Below are 15512 nucleotides of genomic sequence, written 5' to 3' on the forward strand. Positions count from 1 at the left end.
AAAAAAAAAAAGCATATGTGATATATTTTTTATTATAGGATCAGTATACCCAAAAGCAAGTCTTTGATGTTTGACGGAAAAAGAAAAAGCAAGTCTTTGATCCATATCCCATTTCTGTTATGAGAAATTCAATATTATGAATGCGAACAATAATGTAACGACAACTAGAAGACTAGTTGATTAAATCATTGGACGTTTTGGTCCCCTTGTGGAAGTGTAGGTTCTAAAACTGTTTTAGGCAGCCAGTGGGTGTTTACCTCAGTAGTTGAGGTCTTTGTTTGCAAACCCCATGGCAGAAACCCCTTGTGTTGTGGATTGCCCCCTCTCCCCTTAAAATAGAACAAGGAGACCTCCACTAACACATTTGAAATGACAACCATAGGATAGGCCTACCTACCAGACCCATCAACACATGACAACAGATATGGTAGCACTGAAACAATAGAAAGCTTATGTCTGAATTATTCTCTCTTGACGAACCTATTTTTTAAATAAAAAAAGCAAAGAAAAAGTTTACACCAAAAAGAAGAAAGCTGAAAGCTTTTTAATTTTGGGAGTTTCTCCACCAAGAAGATGGAAAAGAGCAGCTCTGAACTTTCAGAGAACACCACTTTGTAGCTTATTCTCCATGTGAATACACACTTCTTGATCAGAAGTTACAAATTTACATTTGAAAATTAAACAGGGTAATCTCTCTGTTATGTTTCAGCAGCTTCCCCGTTTCTCAGTTGATCATCATCCTCCTCTCAATCAACACCATAATTACCCTCTGAGCTTCGTCTTCTCTTGCTATTATCAAGAGCCCAATTAGCAGCAAACACCTTTCCAAAACCATAACCATGAAGAAACTAGTTCTCCTTGCTCTGCCTCTTTACCTCCTTCCCCTGTTTCTGCAAATCGCCCTACTCTCTGCACCTATCTACACTGCGGTCGACGAGATCACCATCATCTGTGGCTCTTCCGGACCCTCATTGAACCTGGATGACAACCGGAATTGGACTGGAGATATCAACTCAAAACTCTTCCCCTCTGAGTTTAACCAAGCTAGCACCGACACCTCCTTCCAAGTCAGAGAAGCCCCTCCCTCCTCCTCTGTTAGCCAAGTGCCCTACACCACAGCTAGGATTTCTCGCTCCGAATTTACTTACGAAGTTCCCCTCTCCATTGGGCAGAAGTTTATTCGCTTCTACTTCCACCCAGTTTCATATTACCCCGGCTTCGACCTGTCCAAAGCCCTCTTTCTGTCCAAGCAGGTGGCTTTACCCTTCTTCATGATTTCAATGCTTCTGCTGATGCTGGTGAGACTGAGAGGCTAATAAGAGAGTTCTGTTTGAACATTGATGAAGGACAGAGCTTGACCATCACGTTAACTCCGAGCAGAGCAATCCCAGAGGCTTATGCCTTTATTAATGGGATTGAGATTGTGTCCATGCCTACCAATCTTTACTACACTTCTCCTGAAAACCGATATGGGGCTGATTTTGTAGTAAACGGAAACAATTATCGAATTGAAAACAGCACGGCAATGGAGATGGTGTACCGAATAAACATCGGAGGAAGCAGAATCCCATTCGATCAAGACACTGGTATGTACCGAAATTGGGACAGTCTACGAAAGGAGCAGAAGTACTTGGATGATTTGAGTTCCAAGTGGACTGTTCTTCCACAAAACGTTAGCATTCAACTGAAGTTTTTGAAAATACCAGAGTACTCTGCTCCAAAAGAAGTTTACCAAACGAGGCAGTCCATGGGCAGCAAACACACCAGAAACAAGAGCTACAAATTGACCTGGGGATTTCCCGTAGATCCCAAGTTTTTTTACCTACTCAAGCTTCATTTTTGTGAGTTCGAGCTTGAAATTATCGACACCAGGGACCGATCCTTTATAATCTATGTAGCGAATCAAACTGCTGAGCCACAAGCCGACATAATCATATGGAGTGGTGGAAATGGATCTACAAGGACTATGTCATGTCCATGCCGGCAGGCCCTCATTAGAAGAAAGTTAAGCTCTTTCTTGCACTGCAAGCAAATCCAATAAATTGGAAGACTACATACAATGATGTACTCTTGAACGGCCTTGAACTCTTCAAACTCAGTGATACAATTGGAAATCTCGCTGGACCAAACGCCGACCCACCGCCACCAAAGCGGACGCCTTCGAAAACCGCCTTAAAACAATTGAAGAAGAAGTCAACTCTGTTGAAATATAAGTGGTGAGCTGATAAGAATGTAATTAGGCCTCTAAGCTAAATGGTGTATTCACTTAGTCTCTAAATTAGACAAGTGTTAGGCATTAGACATGTTAAGTGGTTATAGCCACGTGTAAAAATCCTAGAGAGCAGTTTTGGATGTAGGGCTGTGATTCTCAGTGATGTAAGAGAATCCAACTATTCTTTCTAACAGCCTTTTAGCTCACACAGAGCTGGTTTTATTTTGACAGAACAGTGCAATAGAAAAATACACACGAATTGATTCATTCTCAGCTCTCTCTTATCTCTGCATTCTTTCTTCTCTCTCAACCTATTCAAAACTCTAACATGGCCTCAGAGCCAGGTTGGGTCTCTTGATCTGGGCCTAATCTGTGGGTCACTGAGCTCAATCGAAGCTCAGCTAAACATCTGAGAAGAGGAATTGTTTGATTCATACCAAAATATGGCTAGATCTGGAAGCTCAGAAGTTCGAACTCCGATTTTCTCTGGTGAGAACTACGAGTTCTAGAGGATTAAGATGGTGACGATCTTCAAATCTCTTGGGCTATGGAATCTGGTAGAAAAGGGGATTCCAACCCCTGATTCGAAGAAGAAGACGAAGAAGCTTGAAGAATCATTGGAGGAAGAAGAAGCTGATACAGAGATGATTGATGTGCTCATGAAGGACGCAAAGGCTCTAGGCATCATTCGAATGCGATTTTGACCAGATCTTTCCTCGGATTGCAAACGCGACTCACTAAAATGGCATGGAATCTGCTCTATAGTGAGTACCATGGTGGTGATCAGGTCAGATCTGTAAAACTTCAGAACCTTAGAAGAGAATTTGAGTATATGAGAATGTGTGAAGGTGAACAATTAACTGCATATCTTACTCGGTTGAATGAGTTGATAAATCAAATGAAAACATTTGGAGAAGTGTTATCAAACTAGAGGCTGGTTCAAAAGGTATTAATCAGTCTTAGTAGAGTCTATGATCCAATCTGTTTGGTGATTGAAAATACAAAGAGTTTGGAGACTATTGAATTGCAGGAGGTTATTGCAATATTGAAGAGTCAAGAGCAGCGGTTTGATATGCATAATGTGGATATAGCTGAGAAGGCATTTGGTTCTGTCTCAGTTGAAACAAAAGGGCAGAATAAGAATGGTTCTCAAACTGGTTCTGCTAAGTCTCAGAAAAATTGGAAGTCGAATAACAAACCATGGGAGTCTAGGCAGAAGCCACAGCAAGCTGGTGCTGCACATACCTCACATGGATCACAATATGTGCATCAAGATGGAGTGAAGCCTCAATGCAAAGTTTGCTCGAAATTCCATTTTGGGGAATGTAGATATAAGGGCCAATCTAAGTGCTATAAGTGTGATAGATTTGGACATTGGGCTAGAGATTGTACTGCAAACAAAGGAGTGCAGAAAGCAAACAATGCAAGTCAAGTAGAAGTAAGAGGAAATCTGTTTTTTGCTAATTGTGCAATTTCAAAGAAGAGTGCAAATGGAGAATGGTATGTAGACAGTGGCTGCAGTAATCATATGACTAGGAACAAGGAGCTATTAATTGACATAAATCCAAGTGTCACAGGCAAGGTACAAATGCCAACAGGGGAGCTTGTAAGCATAGCTGGCATGGGCACTTTAGTGCTTGACACAAACTCTGGTACAAAGTTTATCAAGATGGTCATGTATCTGCCTGGTTTGAGAGAGAACTTGTTAAGTGTGGGTCAAATGGATGAACATGGTCACCATTTGGTGTTTGGAAGTAATATGTGCAATATTTTTGATGATGCTTCATTGGAAAACCTTATTATGAAGGTGGAAATGAGAAAGAATAGATGTTATCCATTGTCTTTGTCTTCAAATACCTATGTTGCATTAAGAGCTGGTGTGTCTCACTTTACTTGGATTTGGCACAAGAGAATGGGGCATTCACATTTAAAAGGGCTGAACCAGCTCAAGGAAAAGGAGATGGTGCATGGTCTGCCACATCTGGAAGCTGTAGATGGAGTCTATGAAGGCTGTCAGTTTGGGAAACAACATAGAGAATGGTTTCCTAAGAACCAAGCATGGAGGGCAAGTACACCCCTTGAGCTAATTCACATGGACTTGTGTGGACCAATGCAAACTGAGTCCCTGGCAGGTAATAAATATTTTATGCTGCTCATAGATGATTTTACAAGGATGACTTGGGCCTACTTCTTGAGATACAAGTCGGATGCACTAAATTGTTTTCGAAAATTCAAGTCTATGGTGGAGTTGCAGAGTAGTTACAAAGTGAAATGTGTTCGAAGTGATAGAGGGGGTGAGTTCACATCTAGTGAATTCAATAAACTGTGTGAAGATGGAGGAATTCAAAGACAGTTCACCGTGGCTTACATACCCCAGCAGAATGGAGTGGTAGAAAGGAAGAATAGGACAGTGGTGGAGATGGCTAAGGCTATGCTTCATAAGAAGGGGCTGCCTTATTACTTATGGGCAGAAGCTGTACACACTGCAGTGTACATTCTGAACAGGTGTCCTACCAAGGCTCTTAGAGACAAGACTCCTTTTGAAGCGTATAGCACAAGAAAACTAGGTGTTGCTCATTTGAAGGTATTTGGTAGTGTGTGTTTTGTGCATAAACCAGAAGAAAGTAGACAGAAGTTGGATGCCAAAAGCAGAAGGGGAGTGTTTGTTGGATATGCAACATGTGAGAAGGGTTATAGAGTGTTTGACCCTGCCACTAGAAAACTTATATTGTCAAGAGATATTGTTTTTTTATGAAGGAGCAACCTGGAATTGGAAGGAAGCAACTGAAAATTATGTGATAATGGTGAATGAAGAAGTGCAGCCTAGGAATACTCAAGTGGAAGTGTTTGAGACACCTACAGGAAATAGAAATTCTGGTTTCAAACCTTTAGACTTAGTTTCTTATAGAGGATCAAGCAAGGCAAGCAGCAGATTGGAAGACACTCAGAACTTTGATCAAACTCCTTTGAAATAGAGGAAGTTGGATGACATTCTGGCACAATGCAATTTGTGCACAATGGAGCCTGAGAAGTTTGAAGAAGCTGTGAAGTTTGAAGAAGCTATGAAGGATGAGTCATGGATGAAGGCAATGAAAGATGAGTTGAACATGATAGAAAAGAATGATACATGGGAGCTTTTTGACAGACCTATGGATAAACCAGTGATTGAGGTTAAATAGGTGTTTAAAACTAAGCTAAATCTGGACGGTTCAGTACAGAAGAATAAGGCAAGATTGGTGGCTAAAGGATACTCACAAAAACCAGGGGTGGACTACAATGAAACATTCGCACCAGTGGCTAGATTAGACACAATCCGGACTCTAATTGCACTTGCAGCTCAGAAAGGTTGGCAGCTGTATCAATTAGATGTCAAGTCAGCCTTTCTAAATGGTGTCTTAGAGGAAGAAGTGTATGTAGATCAACTGGAGGGATTTGTGATGAAGGGGAGTGAAAGCAAGGTTTACAAGCTGCACAAAGCTCTCTATGGCTTGAAATAGGCGCCAAGAGCTTGGTATAGTGAAATTGATGTGCTTACCATCGTTGCTGATGCAGTTTGCGCCATAGTTGTATTATTCTGTGTCCTCGGATTCTTGGTTTTCAGGCGAAGAAGAAGAGACGATGATGACCCATTTCTACCTTCCAGTTTATGTTGTGAGTTTTCATTGTCTGAGATCAAAGCCGCCACCAGAAACTTCAAAGAGGGTTCCATTATTGGTGTTCGTGGGTTCGGCCACGTGTACAAAGGGAGCATAGACGGTGGCACGCTTGTTGCGATCAAACGGCTTAAACCCAAGTCACAATAGTAGGCTCATGAGTTTAGGACGGAGATCGTTATGCTCTCCCAACTCCGCCACCAACATCTGGTGTCCCTCATTGGTTGCTGTAGAGATGGAACAAAGATGATCTCGGTGTATGAGTACATGGAAAATAGCACTCTTTATGATCATCTAATGAACCCAAAATCCAACCCTAATGCCCAACCTCTTCCTTGGGAAAAACGGCTCAAGATTTGTATCTGTGCAGCCCGAGGTTTGCACTACCTTTACACCGGTGGTACGAAAGGCACCATCATTCACCGTGATGTGTAAAGCACAAACATTTTATTGGACGAGAAGTGGATGGCCAAGGTTTCAGATTTCGAGTTGTCGAAAATGGGCTTAATCACCATGTCCAAAAACCACATCAGCATGGTGGTGAAGGGTAGTTATGGGTATTTGAACCCGGAATACATGCTCCGAGATCAACTGATAGAGAAGTCCAATGTGTACTCATTCGGTGTAGTGTTGTGTGCAAGGCCAGCCTTGATGCGTACATTGGAGAGGAAGGAAATGAGTTTGGGTATGTGGTTCAAGGCATGCCATCAGAATGGGGAACTTGATCAAATCATCGATCCAAGCTTGAAAGGTAAGATTGAAGATGAGTGCTTCAAAGTGTTCGTTGAGATTGCGGTGAGTTGTATGCATGAGAATGGGAAAAAAGGGCCGTCGATGAATGACGTGGTGGAGGGGCTTGTGTATGCAATAAAACTATGGACGAAGATGATGAAATGAAGAAGGCTGCAATTATGAATGAGAGCAACAGAGGTTTTAGTTTTAGCTGGACAGAGTCGTCGGATTTGAAGAACAGTAATAGGGTGACCAACACCAGTAGTGACCAAAGTTGTTCGACTACCAACAATTCCATTAAAGGGATGTCCGAGACAATTTTTTCTGAGATCAAAGATTCCAGTAGAAGATGATGCGTGACGATCATGATCGAGCAACAACCTTTCTATTAAAATTAAATAGAGCAATATCTAGCTAAAATTCAGAAGCTTCATTTGGATTGTATGGTATGTTTTAATATTATTCGTAGGTAATTAAGCTATAAGTGTCACATTGCAACAAAGTTTTAGTTGAAGTGGAACTTTACCACAAGAGCCTAAACTTGAGGCGATTCTTCCTTCAATTTATCATTGGTTTTGATAATTTATTCCACAAAACATGAATTACCAAAATAAAGGCCATTACTTTACTTCTTTCCACGTCAATTTCTACATCTTTTTTATTTCTCTATCGGATTCTTCTACATCTGTTTTCCATGGTATCTTCTTCCACAACCCCTCTCTCTCTCCCTCCCTCCAATAATTGTGCGGAAAAATACATTCAACCGTTAATGAATTACATTACACATATTATATATCGTGCAAAACGTGCCAAGGGAGGGATAGTGGATAAACCAACCCAACCCAACCCAACTCATGAGGAAATGGTGTAAAGCACAAAATAAATAGAGTCGCGCACTATATCTTTTAATTTTTATTAATTCTCGCTTGGGGAATGCTAACAACCTTCTCTCCAACTTTCATTTTTGGACTTTCTCCCTTTTTCTCATAGCATGTGTCACCTTCCTTATGCTTAAAATAATGTCATGAAGGGATTTTAGTAGAAATGTCACCTGAACTTATACCTCAATTTCAATTTGTCACTTCAAGGAAAAATTTAAGAGAAATGTCACCTTAATTTTTCAAAATCCATAATTTGTCATTTGACTTTAATACCATCAAAATTTTCATCCATTTTAAGGGTAGTTTAGTCTTTCCATTTTCAAGGTGTAGGGGTCTTTTATTCCAGTAGCCTGACGAATGGGCTTGGGCTACCGAAAAAGATAAAAATGCATGAAATTGCCCTTTGAGTCTGAGTTTAAAGATCAAGCCCCAAGAGTGTTTCGAAAGGGTAGCTGAGTCTTAGGAAACACCTTGGTCTTCTTCACCGATGAAACTAATAGTCGCTTACAGATAAATTCTTGGGCTTGGCATGAGAAGCTTATGGCATGGGAGCTGAGCATTCATGAGTTTAGCATAAGAGAGAGAAGGCTTAGGTTTCCTATGAGGAACAGAGGCTTGAAGTAATGATTTCGTGAGGATTTGTTGAGGAGAGAGAGAGAGAGACAGATTATGGTAGATGAACAGGTGCTTTGGGTAATTTTCCAGCAGCTTGACGAAAGCTTCAGGCTCTGTATTGGCTTGACATAGGAGAAAAAGAGAAGTAATTGAAGAATAAGGCTTGAAATTGAAGGGTTCCAGAGATGAGAGGTGATGTTTGCTCTCTGTAGATATGGTTGCTTGCCTTCGATCCGAAAGAGAGGAAGAAGATAGAAGCATGGGTGGCTTTAGCAGATTCCTGGGTTGCACAACAGAAGAGAAAATGGGGAGAGATGGAGGAGTAAGACTCGAAATTGCAGGGGTTTTAGGGATGAAAGATGATGCTTGCTCTCTGGATGTGTGTTTATGGAAAGAGATGAAGAAGATGGAAGAACAAAGCATGAAATTGAAGGATTCCAGAGGGGATGCTTGCCTTTGATCGGTTTGTTGTGTGTTGTTTTGCTGGGTAGAAAGTGGCTCATTTTATAGGCGCTTGGAAGACTCAATTTTATCAAACCACCCTCTCCCCTTTTCCTTCACTTTCTTCCATTCCATCCTATTTGGTGAAACTTCCTTAGCCTGAGCATGTAGGCATGGAGCTTTTTGGAGTTCCAAGGTTCTCAGGCAGCAGGACTTCTCCATGTGGGTAAGGAGCCACCCACTTTTGTTTCTTATTTTCTCACCAAAGCTTGAAGAGGAAAGAATGGGTAAGGGTGCTTGGTCAAAAAGGTGATCATCACATGGGTTTGCTTGGTTTTGGTGGTTTGGCTGTGATATGGTTTTAACAGAGATGCACGATGTTGGATATTTTATAAGGTGCTGGGTTGGGCTGTTTTGTTTCCAGCGGTTTGTGAGTTCCCTTTGATTTCGTCAGATTGCTAGAGGCTTTGGCTGATGTGGGATTTTTTATGGGCTATGGCTATTGGATATTTTTCTAAGATGTTTGGGCCTTTTCTTAAGGGGATGGGCTATTGAGTTTTCTCTCATGCTTACCCATATGTTTGGGCTCAAGGAATGGGCTTGAGTTTTGGTGCTCCCAAGTAGTCCAAAACTTCCACTCCTTGGACCATCAATGGGCCTCGTGAATGCTCGCAACCATCCATACCACAACCCGCTCAGCAAGCCTCAGGCATTCGCGTGGCTTGAGCCCACTTAAACTTGTAGTGTGGCATGTTGTTTAAATAAGGATTTTCCGCTTGGTGTTGTACTGGGCCAAAAATATATTTGGGCCCAGCATTAGATTTTTTGGGCCTCAACACAAGGAAAACAAAGAGTCTCTCCTTTTCTCCCCACCCCAACACCCCCACCACCCCCAAAACACATCACACATGACCCCCATCCCCCTACTTCTCTCTCTCTCTCTCTCTCTCTCTCTCTAACAGGACATATGTAAAAGTATGTATATGATATTAGGTAGGAGATCTTGCTACTTTTTTTTTTTCCATGGCAGAAGTATGTATACTGCAAGATTTATGTACTTGACGAAATTCATGTGGTGTTTTCAAATCCAGGTAGTCCTTTCAAATCTTACAAATCCTATGATATAATTCTTTTAAAATCTATAAGTAAAAAATCTTGATTATAGAAAAGTAATTACATTCTGCTTAAATCAACTAGACTTTTTTATCCCTAAATAATCTTTTAAAATCTCAATTGAATATACCCAAAAATTTATTTAGATCAAAGCTATTATCTAAACTAAATTTCTAGCTTCATTCATTCTTTGTAGTTTTGATGGTTTGATCAATCAATTAAATTTTTTATCTATTTAGGACATGTTCAATTTAACAGTTAAACTTGACCAAAAGAGAATTATGCAACCACACAAATAATTGACGTGACAATTAAAAAAAAAAGAAAGCACTCATTGAAAGCAAAAAAACTTGTCCGAAAATGAAATGATGCCCTCCTTCCTCTTCAAAAGAAATCACTCATTGTGAAACAACATGCTCACAATTGTCTTCACCCCTTAGCTGGATTAATTTATACCTGTGTTCATTTGATGAGCAAGTTTGAAACCATTGAGCTTTCTCACATTTATTGGGAAAGGAATGTTGCTGCAGACTGTTTGGCAAATTGGAGCCATAATATGGATCTAGGGGTCTGGTTTTTTGATGATGTTCTAGAGTGGATTAGTTCCAATTTTACTGATAATTTGCTGGGGGTGGCTAAGCCTTGGATGATCTGTACTGTCTAGCTTTTGTTGCCTGGGGTTTATCCTTTTCTTCACCAAAAAAAAAAAAAGAAAAAAAAAAGAAAAAGAAAGAAGAAATCACCATTGACGGCAGACTTGGACTTCCATTGTTAACATACTGCAAATCATTAAGCAGTTACAAGCAATCAAATATTCAAAGCTGCAGTGTGTGACGTGTCCAATAAGTAATTCAAATAATTAGAAAAGAGAAGTTTCAATTTGATTGAAATGATCTTATTTCTTTCTATCTTTTCTATTAGGTAGGAGAGGAACAATTATCATGTCAAAATTTCTTTTTTATTTCAAAAATACATGTATATGCTGCAAAAATATGTACTGATGCCCTTTTTTCGCTCCCTGCTCCTTCTTAGGAATGAAGCATGAAAAGAAAGGTGGCTGGGTCAACACCAATGCCCCGATTAGATCTTTGGCTCGTTAGAGGACTGTTCAATTTTGGACAAAATTGAAAGTTGGATCAAGTTGAAAATGGCAGGAGAGCACGGGCTGAGCCCTAATGATCTGCTTCTTTTGGCCCGATTCGTAGTTTGCGTAGGTGTGCCATTATTGGGCATGAGACTAGCCCAATAGAGACCTGGTATAGGTGATGTAGAATGCTTTGTTCAATGGATTTGCGCTTGTTCTAGACCTCTGATCAAGTCATTGTGCTCCAAGGGGGGTACTGGCTTGGATGAGTTCTTTTCTATGCCTAAATTAAGAGGACTTCAATATTCTTTCAATTGCACGCCTATGGCTTGGAAGATAAGAATGGTACCTAGCCAAACAGAAAAAACAATGTTGTGGTCAATGTTCCCTTGATTGGGTTCAAAAACCTAATTCAGGCCTAAGATAACCCTGGATTAGGTTAAAACTTAGTTAATTCGGGCCTAATGGTATGATTCAAACCTATAAGATAGCCCTATTCGGACCTAAAAATCCTTGTTTTGGGCCTGTCCATCAATGAACAGTTATATTACGCTGAAAAGTAAAAATTCAAATATAAAGAGTGGCAAAGTAAATCACTGTTAAGTAAGGTGCGAGAAAAATAAATAGCAAGAATGTAAAGTATGAGTAAAGTAAATTGCAGAGGAAGTAAAGTTTCAGAAACTGGAGATTTCTCTATTCAACTCAGGCATGATAATAAATTAAGACAAAAGCTAAAGATTTCTCCATTTAGCTACATTGAAGAACAAATTACAATAATGGAGAGATTGGAGATTTCTCTATCCAATCTGTTACGAGTTTTAGCTGTTTATAGAGGTTCAACAACAGCACTTGAGGACTCTCTCTCCAAAATCAGCTGCAACGTTTCTTAAGCACTTGAAAGACGGCTTCTCTTGGTTTTGGCGTCAATCAGCTAGCTTGCTTCATTGCTGAGAGAGACGGCGGTCAAGTCACTCTTAATGGCGAAAGCCTAATTTCAAAAGGTCACATGGGTCAACTTTGTAACGGTTACCCAATCTCTGACTTTAGTGTTAGTCAAGGCTGAGATACTTTGAGATATGGGCCTTTGAGTGAATTTAAACTAAGTAATGGCCCAAACACAAAAACAAAAGCCCTTTTTGTTGGTTTTGAAAGAATGAAAGTGGGTTTAGGTCCAATGTAATTTTAATATTTAAAAAATAAACCAACTTTGTTCATTTTCCAGATATGGTACAAACAGGGATGCAATGCAACAATGGATGCCAAAAATTTTAGTTAAAATATTTGCTTGGAAAGGACAAGACCCTTTGACTATGTTATCTGCACAAATTGCTTTACAACTTTTAAATTTTTTCTAATTACATTTTTCGTTTCTTTTCTCATTGTAAACAAAAAAATTTATTTATTTATCTCTTTACCCTTTGACTAAGTCATAATCTGTGCAGCGGAAGATGCATAAGATACAGGTTTAATAGGAATTCGGATCGGGATTTGAGCTGAGTCGGGGCCAGAGTCGGATCGGGTCCAATCGAGACAAATTCGAGGTCGGGGTCATAATTGGAGTGGGGGTCGGGTTGTCGTCGGGCTCGTCGTCGTCATAGTTGGGGTTGGGGTCATCAAAATAGAATCCTGATTTCGGATCGGGGTTGGGGTCATCAAAATAGGATCCTGATTTAGGATTTGATTTGGGGCCAAAGTCTGCATCTATAGGAGCAGAGCCATCTGGGCACTCAACTCAGCTATGGTCAATTGAGAAGGATAGAATGAGTCGGTGGTGCTACCTCCTGAGGGTTGAAAAAATCATGAACCCCCATAGCGGCGGCGGGGGTTTGAAACTAGAGTCAGCAATTCCAAGATCGACGCTCTGATACCATGCTAAAATATGAAAACTATAAGAGAATATTTGTTTGTGGGAATTTTATGTGTATTCTTCTCCTTGTAGGAGATTATATTTATAATACAACGAAACCTGAATTGGCAAGTAAATAATAAATTCTTAAATCTATTTACAGTGGGAAATCAGAAATTAAAGTAAATCAATTACAATTATAATAAGAATTTTTAGTGTGTAAGGAAAGTAAGTCAATATCCACAAGTCACGCCAACAATAATAGCCCAAACACAAAAACAAAAGCCCTTTGTGTTGGTTTTGAAAGAATGAAAATGGACTTTGGTCCAATGTAATTTTAATATTTAAAAAATAAACCAACTTTGGTCCATTTTCAATATAGTACAAAAAGGGATGCAATGCAATAATGGATGCCTAAAGTTTTAGTCTAAAATATTTGCTAGGAAAGGACAAGACTCTTTGACTATGTTATCTGCACAAATTGCTTTACAAATTTTAAATTTTATCTAATTACATTTTTCGTTTCCTTTCTCATAGTAAACAAAAGTTTTTATTTATTTATCTCTTTATTGATCTAGATGGAAAAGTTTTCATATTTTAGCACTATTAGTTGTCCAGGGCCACACCACTCTGTCTTGTCTCTCAGTATTCGCAATTGTACAACATCGGATAATCTCCCAAGTGCAAGGTTGTACATACGGCTCAATCAACTCTAGCTTCCAAGAATCTGTCTCCTTTTCCATAATCTCACAAACTAACTGAGGGACTGATGGGGGAACAACTTGCCTAACTTTGATAATCCCATCATGGGGAGGAGAAAGCCAAAGGTGTTTCCAAATATTCATATTTTTCCCACAAAAAATCTGGCAGCGAGAGAGTCTTTGATCAAAGCATCCCTCCTTCAAGGAGGCTAGACCACACCCAGGCGCGCGAACCTTTTTCGGCGTTAAGGAAATCACAATTCAGGTAGTAACGAGCTTTCATAATTCTCACCCAGCTTGCATTTGGATTTTGGAGGATTCTCCAGCTTTGTTTAGCTAGTAAGGCAAAGCAACAATGGATGCCTGAAGTTTTAGTATAAAATATTTGCTTGGAAGGGACGAGACCCTTTGACTATGTTATCTGCACAAATTGCTTCACAAATGTTAAATTTTTCCTAATTACATTTTTTGTTTCTTTTCTCGTTGTAAACAAAAGTTTTTTATTATTTATTTATCTCTTTATTGATCAATTCTAGACGGAAAATCCTTGATGCCTTATACCAAATTTCGTGATTATTATTTGATCCATTGTTTTTCTTTACTCCGTATATATCGTGATGAAAAGATCAAGTAATTGCCACCATCTAATGTCCTAAATAAATAAATATTCAACAGTTAGTTGTTTAAGTCACTTATCCACAACGGTTTTTTGTTACCGTCGTCTTTTTAAACACAACGACGGTTTTTTCTTCTACCGTCGTCTTTTTCTGGTCGTCTTTTTCACTTTTTGTTGTAGTGTTAATTGGCCATTATGTCATCACTTATATTTTGTGATGTTAATGGTGTCAGAAAAACTACATATGCAATGTGGATGTAGTTATGAAAAGGAGAGATGGAGCCCAAAACAATATAATTAAGAACACCATTCATAAATTTTTTTTAAAATAAATTAAATCTGATACATTTGCGTATTAAGTGATGCAATGGATGCCTAAGTCTTAGTCTAAAATATTTGTTTGCAAAGGACGAGACCCTTAATTAAGCAAAGCCTCTTTGAAATTGCTTTACAACTTTTAAATTTTTTCTAATTACATTTTTCGCTCTTGATGACTTCTAGACGGATCAAAAGTAAACATTGAAGAGAAAGGGAAAATCGTTGATGCCTTAACCAAATTTCGTGATTGTTATTTGATCCATTGTTCTCTTTTACTCCATATATATTGTGATGAAAAGATCAAGTAATTGCCTTGATATTTCCTTCAATTAAATCTCACAACAGCTTAACCAAGAAACCAACCATTCAAATAATTGGCCTCTTCAATGAAAAGCAAATGAAATCACTCAGTGACCCAAGACTTACTTTTAGACTCCCCCATTGGAGACGTTGGAGATAACTGAAACTACACGGTTTCAACCTTTTCTCTCTCTCTCTCTCTCTCTGCTGGCCACTACTTATATCTCCTCTTTTCTGAGGCCGTTAGCTTTGCTTGTTCTTGTTAATTTCTTGGCCGATTTTGAGAAGTATTTTTTGTGGGTTTTGGTTGGCTTGCTTCATCTACATTACCATATCTGCTTTGTTCAGGTAACATTAATTAATAAGTAGCATATGCAGTTTCTAGTTCACTGCTGTAGTGATGCATAACCGCCATGATTCGCATTAGACAATTGCTTAAATGCGGTATTTATGTTGACCATATGAAAGTGAGGATTATTCTGAATGTATCGTGCGCCTAATGTTTATTTATTGAACCATAAAGTAAATTTATCATATGGGCCAAGTGGGAGAATGTAAGAATATTTTATAAATATTCTGTGTGGCCCGCATGAAGTGACCTATGTGGTAAATAAATTGTTTAATTGGTTTAATAAATATTATTCAGAATAATTATATTGGTCGAATAAAGAGAAGTAGTTTCCTATTATTACCGTGATGGGTGATAATTAATTATGGGCTTCATTGGAAAACGGGTCCTCTCTCTGCCTATAATAGTGCACATACCCATCTTATGTGTACACTACGTATTAGGGTTTTGTAAACGTGCAAAAGGTTAGAAAGAGAAATCTATTTTCTTCACACTGACGGTTTGCCTACGGATCGTTCAAGACAAATATCTTGATATGGTTGAAGACTAATCATTCAAGGTATGTATGTAATTTAAGTCTAATTGAATTTCTGCCTGATGTTATTGTGAAAATCATGAAGTTCAAGATCTTGGGTCATGGATGGGGTTCTT

The 15512-nt window shown here is 39.1% G+C and overlaps 1 pseudogene; it reads left to right on the forward strand.

The window, feature by feature from the left end:
* Positions 1–800: 800 nt before the first annotated feature.
* LOC103330132 (receptor-like protein kinase FERONIA) lies at positions 801–6950 on the forward strand (annotated as a pseudogene).
* The last annotated feature ends 8562 nt before the right edge of the window (positions 6951–15512 follow it).

Source organism: Prunus mume, linkage group LG6 (assembly GCF_029339155.1).
Source record: "Prunus mume cultivar Tortuosa linkage group LG6, ASM2933915v1, whole genome shotgun sequence".
In the NCBI taxonomy this organism is placed as follows: Eukaryota; Viridiplantae; Streptophyta; class Magnoliopsida; order Rosales; family Rosaceae; genus Prunus; species Prunus mume.